General features: G+C 36.9%; 1 long non-coding RNA gene across 2 annotated transcripts; it reads right to left on the reverse strand.

Annotated features, from left to right (window-relative positions):
* Nucleotides 1-380: 380 nt before the first annotated feature.
* On the reverse strand, nucleotides 381-6,170 carry LOC135965305 (uncharacterized). Of its 2 annotated transcripts, XR_010578212.1 has the most exons (4): nucleotides 6,076-6,170; nucleotides 4,758-4,915; nucleotides 2,559-2,655; nucleotides 381-998 (listed from the first exon to the last, which is right to left on the reverse strand). It is a non-coding gene; the product is annotated as an uncharacterized lncRNA (long non-coding RNA). The 2 variants fall into 2 exon arrangements; XR_012418726.1 differs by lacking the exon at nucleotides 381-998 and having other exon boundaries at nucleotides 1,909-4,915.
* Between the last annotated feature and the right edge of the window lie 508 nt (nucleotides 6,171-6,678).

Genomic DNA, 6,678 nt, shown 5'->3' on the forward strand with positions numbered 1-6,678 from the left:
GTTATAATAACATACCGTAGACTGGATAGCTTATAAACACAGAAATTTATTTCTCATTGTTCCAGAGGCTGGGAAGTCCAAGATCAAGACTCTAACGGATTCAGTGTCTGATGAGGGCTCACTTTCGGGTTCGTAGAGGGTGCCTCCTGGCTATGCCCTCTCATGGCAGACACAGATCATCTCTTTTGTGCCTCTTCTTATAAGAGGCACTAATCCCATTCATGAGGGCCCCACCCTGATGACCTACTCACCTCCAACTGCCCCATCTCCTGATACCATTGCATTGGAGGTTACGACTTCAACACATGGTTCTGGGGGGAGACACAAACATTCAGACAATAGTAATTAGCTTCCTTCTCTTTCTTTTTATTTTGCTGCAGTTTTTTCCCTAACTTCTTGAGATAGATGGTTCGCTCATTAATTTTTAGTCTCCCTTGTTTTCCATTGTATGAAATTAAGGCTATCAATTTTTCTCTAAGTACTATTTTAATTGCATGCCACAAGTTTTAATATGTGATATTGTCATTATCTTTCAGTTTAACATTTTTCTAATTTCCATTAGAATTTTGTCTTTGACTAATGGATTGTATAAAAAGTGAACATCTTCATTTCCAAATGTATTAATAATGTATTTTTTGTTGTTGATCTATAATTTACACAATATAATCACAGAAGGTGAACTGCATAATTTCAATCTTTAGTCTTTGTTGAGACTTGATTATGGTATAATATATGGTCATTTTTCACAAATGTTCCACAGGAGTTTGAAATGAATGTGTATTATCTAATTCTTATGCAAAACATTCTATAAATGAGCATTCAATCAAGCTGGTTAGCAGTATTATTCAAATCTTTTACACTCTTACAGGGTTTTTTTTCTGCATGATCTACCAATGATAGAAATATGTTAGAATCTTCCATAATGGTGGTGGATTTGTCAAGTTCTTCTTGGGTTTCTTTTCTTTCTTCTGTTGATTCTTGCTGTATTCATTTTAAGGCTATAAGATATGTACAAATTTTAAATCAGTTTATCATCTTGGTGAATTAAAATACTTTATCTTTATGTACATACCCTCTCTATCCTTAGTAATGACTTTTTCTTAAAGAATATTTTTATCTGGACTGGGCACGGTGGCTCACGCCAGTAATCCCAGCACTTTGGGAGGCTGAGGCGGGTGGATCACAAGGTCAGGAAAAAAGGTCAGGAGAAAAAGTCAGAAAAAGCTGAATGCAGTGAGATACAACAAAAGCTGAACTTTTGAGATATGAATCTGAGAAGTTTTCAAAAGAAACAGGTTATAGAATTAAAAAGCAAATTTTCTTGTAATTTCATTAAGAGCAAATCAATACCTTAAGAAAACCCCATTTAAACATAGGGGACTGTTCTTTAGAAAGACTATTATGAATAATTCCCTTTTAATCATAGCTAACTTAATCAAAATTCCTTTTATAGGCCTGGCATGGTGGCTCATGCCTGTAATCCCAGCATTTTGAGAGGCCGAGACAGGCAGATCACCTGAGGTCAAGAGTTTGAGACCAGCCTGGCCAACATGGTGAAACCCTGACTCTACTGAAAATACAAAAATTAGCTGGGTGTGGTGGCACATGCCCTTAATCCCAACTACTTGGGAGGCTGAGGCAGGAGAATCATTTGAACCTGGGAGGCGGAGGTAGCAGTGAGCCAAGATCACTCCACTGCACACCAGCCTGGGCGACAAAGCAGACTCCACCTCAAAAAAAAAAAAAAAAAACCCCACAAAATTCCTTTTATAAATTCCCCTTCATGAGCATTTTGCGACTTACACAGACCATACATGACATGCTTAGCATTTCTGACTTGTCCTATAATTCTCTCTTTCCTAAATAATCATTTTTCTTTAGGACAAAAATTTATCATATGAGACTATATTTTTATACAAAACCATTTTATTTTCTTTATAACCTTTCTTACCAAAAATACATCTTCATAACCACAACTTTCTTAACATCTCTCTCCTACTTACTGGTCCTTTCTACCTTCTTTTAGAAGTAACTTTTAAATAACACCCAAATTACATAAAAGTATTGTGTTAGTTTTCAATAACACAACTTACAGGATCATGTATTAACTAGAATTTTTATTCTTGGTAACCTTAAATTTTAGTAAAAACCTATGAAGCAAGAAATCCTGAACTGTTTGTCAGATATTAGTATTTTATAGATGAAACAAACCATTCCATAATATTATAAACCATTCCATAATATTACGTTTTCCCATATTATAATATTATAACATGTTTTCACACACATTATTTTTTTCTTAATTGGAAATGACACAGACATCCAAAACAGCATCTATTATTCAATTGAAAATAATGTTAAGATTTTAAATTATACAATAATTCACTTACATGAATTTATCTCAATTTCATGTACTCAATTTTTTCCATTTTTAACAGTTTATCTAGATTACTTCTGAAAACTGAGGTGTTAAACATATCTAGTCATTATTTAAATTTATTTCACCCTCAGCAACATGGAGAAACTCCATTTCTACAAAAAAATACAAAAATTAGCACCTGTAGTTCAGCTAGTTGGGAGGCTGAGGTGGGAGGATCACTTGAGCCTGGGAGGAGGAGGTTGCAGTGAAGCAAGATTGCACCATTGTACTCCAGCCTGGACAACAGAGCAAGACCCTATCTCAATAAATAAATAAATAAAGTTATTTATTTATTAACCATTTAAAAAGTCTGAATAGCAGGTGAACACCCAAGAACCTTAAAGGTAAACACATTTTGCCAATAACTCAGAAGATTCAGCTGTTTTAATTAAACCAACAATCTAAATTAGTCTTTTTGTCGAAAAAAATTACACAAAGATAATTTTGGTTTTGTTTGGGTTATAGTCCTATAACCTTTATGTTAAACTCTGACACCTTAATATGTAGACAGAGACAAATATAAAACTATTTGGTTAATAAACTCAGACAAAAACGTATGCTGACAGTTCTGAAGACATTTCAATCAAAAATTTTAGTTTTATTTACCAAAGATTCACGTGAATTTGAAAAGCATCTGGACTTATTGAGTACTCATTTACTTATAATCCAATTTGGCAACATGCTAAACACAATATACAACATAACACATGTATGTACACACAAGCATATCTAAACATGTACACCTACATGCACAAAGATCTGATGGCTTTTACTTTGGTACTCCAGCCATAAGATAGCAGTACAGACTCACCACTTTATAAAAGATAGCTGGATCCAAATTATTTTTCCCATGAAATTGGAACCTGTTCACATGGCTAAGGAAAGCTGTTTACCCCAATTTAAGGAAAGCTGTGAACCAAAATTTGGGTAAAGCAGTCTCTATGGCAGTTTGGTTTTGAAAACCTTTTTACCCTTCTTTTTTCTGCAGTTTCAAGTGAGTTTCTAGCATTTCCATTTTAGCCAGAACTGGCTGAAATGTATAAGAAAAACAAAACCTCCAAGTAACGTGGAAACAGTAAGTTTTATCTCAACACCAGTAGCTTAATAACAGCAGATTCAAAGAAGGCAGAAAAGAAAAGAGAAATAGCCTTAGAAGACTCTGCTTAACTGTAGAGTTGCAGGTTAACTATTTGACCTCTGAATTTCCCTTACTGTAATTTGCCCATCAGCTTAAAATGTACACAAAAGTTGGCCATAATATGTAACCAGGTGGAGTTTCAGATTGTCTAGAAAAGAGAGTTGACTTGCTTTCACCCCCCACAAAGCTTGACTTGGATTCAGGAAATACCCCGGAAGTCTCAGAGAGAATGACAACATTAGGGGCTAGGATATTGGAAACTTTCTCCCCTGGCGAGAAGAGAAGCAGCCTATCTTGATACTTTCTGACCTAGTCTTGGTGGGTGAGATGGAGACTGGTCCAAAGCACCCTTGGAGAAAGGGGTAACTCTAAACAGAGACACAAACACAGACAGATCCCATGCAGACAGAGCACTCCAAACCAATCCCCAAAGAGAAGAAACTGGAGAAAAGTCCTGAGATCTTGTGTCAAACCCAGAAGGCACCACACAGTGACCTGTGTTAGGTGCAGATGGCATGGAGGCTCAGATGGCACCAAGATGACCTATGCTAGGTCCAGGTGGCTGGACAGCCCAGATGGCAGAGACAGACGACCCCAGGTGCACTCTGGTTCACTTACCCAGTCCTGAAGGCCATCAACTTACTGAATGCTGCTTTCCTTACACCATCAGAGCATGATAGCACCTGATGCCATGAAAGGGAGGCAAAGGAAAATACCCCAGACAAAGGCAGTCTCTGCATCTATTGGGAGTTCCCGAGGCCCCAGTAGCAGGGTCCACTGGCCACAAGTAGCTAGCATTTGCAAATGGCCCTGCCCTGCCTAGTACCATGAGTGGGTAAGCCCTAGTCCACTGCCTGGCCAATTGTTCCACTCGCTGGAAACCAGGCATACAGGCTGAGCTGCACAAAACACACAGCTCCTCACTCAGGCACCAAGTCTGTAATCAGCTCAAGTCCAGCTGCTCACTGCTCAGAAGTCAAAGCATGAGAAGCTTGGTATGTAGTGAAAGGAAAGTGACTTCTATTGGTCAAATTTTAGCAAATGGGATCACAGCCAGGCTCAATCTTCAAAGGAACCATCGCTGCCTTCTGGGCTGAGCGAAGGGATTTAAGAAGGAAGAAGGTGTAGAAAACATGCGGGAGTGGTGTAGGAGAATGCAGGTCTGCATGTCTTGTTCTGATGGCTATCTCAGATAATTACCCATCTGAAGGTCTGGTTTGTGTCATCCTGTCCTCAGCCCAGTGGTGGTGGACTAACTTCAGCAGCTGGGTCTCTCTGCCTGGCTTGTTTCAAAATTGCCCCCTGAAATTTCTAAGCAAGCATGTAATCGGATATGCCAGCTTCGTGCACAGGAGCACCTGGTGGGAAAAAGAGAAACAAAGAATTTCAAAGTATGTTTCAAGGCTGAAAGCAAGAAAGGAAAAAAAAAAAAAGTTTTAAAATGCATTTTGAGGTTGGGATACTCGATTACACTACTCCTTGGCTGATACTGTAGCCAGGATGATCAGTTTATCTCAGAGATACAAGAAAGAAGGAGAGAAGTTTGTGGTCTCAGGTCACATGTCACTATTGTGGTCAGGCAATTAAAATAGTAGCAAAGGAAATTAAAGATGCTAAATGTATAAATGCAACCTAAAGAATAAAGGGGTTGTAAATGGAACCAAGCATGAATCAAATCTCTAGCAAGAGTTTGTTAAAATGTGCTCTTCTTAAATAATACAAAGTGTAAAATGAACTTGAAATCCCAAAAATAACTAGGAGTTTGAGTTTATGCATTTAATAAAGAGAATATCACATTTAAAAAAATAAAAGGTCAGAAACGACAGCATTTCACTAGTCTATTGAAAGTAGAACATCTGAAAAATCAGAAATTAATCAAAATGAATATTTTTCCTCGGGTTAAACTCAGAATATTGCAGCCAAAAATTGTTTCTATTTCCAATAAAGAATCCTACTGTACTAGAAGACACTAAATAGATACTGAAATTTAAGTGTGTTTGATTAGAAGCAACTCTGATTTCAGATTATTTTACGGATAGAAAGTTTTTCCTCAAGGAAAGAGCTTGGTGTATTAAATTTCAAAGATAATCTCAAGAGCTCAGGTATGACTATCTGTAAAGCATATATAAATTTTGCTGTTTTTCTAAATTTTTTTCAAATTTGAGAGATGGTATGTGTTCTCAATTACAGTTATAGGAAATGTATAATGAAAGCCAACATTTTACATTTAATCTGAATTTTAAAACTTAGTAATTTTGTTAGTTTCCCTAAGGTTAAGTGCAATTACTACAAAATACAACATTGGGAATTGGACGCATAGCACAGCCTGCTTCCATGCAAAAACCTGAATTTTTGCACTAAAACTAAACAGGCAAAACCTTCTGCAAATGTATTATCATAGGACCACAACTGAAGTGTACTACAATGGAAATGTGATACAATTATAAAGCCTACTGTCTTTTATAAATTGGTTTTAGTGGAAATTATGTAAATCTAGGCCGGGTACAGTGGCTCACACCTGTAATCCCAGCACTTTGGGAGGCTGAGGCAAGACTTCTACTTGAGTCCAGTAGTTCAAGACCAGCCTAGGCAACACGGCAAACCTCCGTCTCTACAAAAAAAAAAAAAAATTAATCATGTGTGTTGGCATACACGCCTGTAGTCCTAGCTACTTGGGAGGCTGAGCTGGGAGGATGCTTAACCCTGAGAAGCAGAGATTGCAGTGAGCCAAGGTCAAGCTACCGCACTCCAGCCTGGGCGACAGAGTGAGACTCTGTCTCAATAAAAAAATAAATAAATAGAACATTATGTAAATCTATTTTTAAAATTCCACTTGAACTTTTGGGGTAAAGAACCAAAGACACAATAGCTTTTTTCAATAATTATTTATTTTTAGTTTTTTAAATATAATGTGGGCATATTTCATAATATGCTTTGAGAAATTTGAATTTTAAACATGAGTCAGTAGATACTTGGTTTTATCAAAAGCTCTGTAATAAATTAGAAGTTTTACATTAGGATCACCTGCAATTAAAATATAAACACAAACACATATGGATTGAAGCAGGCATTTTCACCCATAAATTAGGTTTTAGGGCAAACCTAAATATTTTCACATACT

Source organism: Macaca fascicularis, chromosome 10, assembly GCF_037993035.2.
Source record: "Macaca fascicularis isolate 582-1 chromosome 10, T2T-MFA8v1.1".
Classification (NCBI taxonomy): Eukaryota; Metazoa; Chordata; class Mammalia; order Primates; family Cercopithecidae; genus Macaca; species Macaca fascicularis.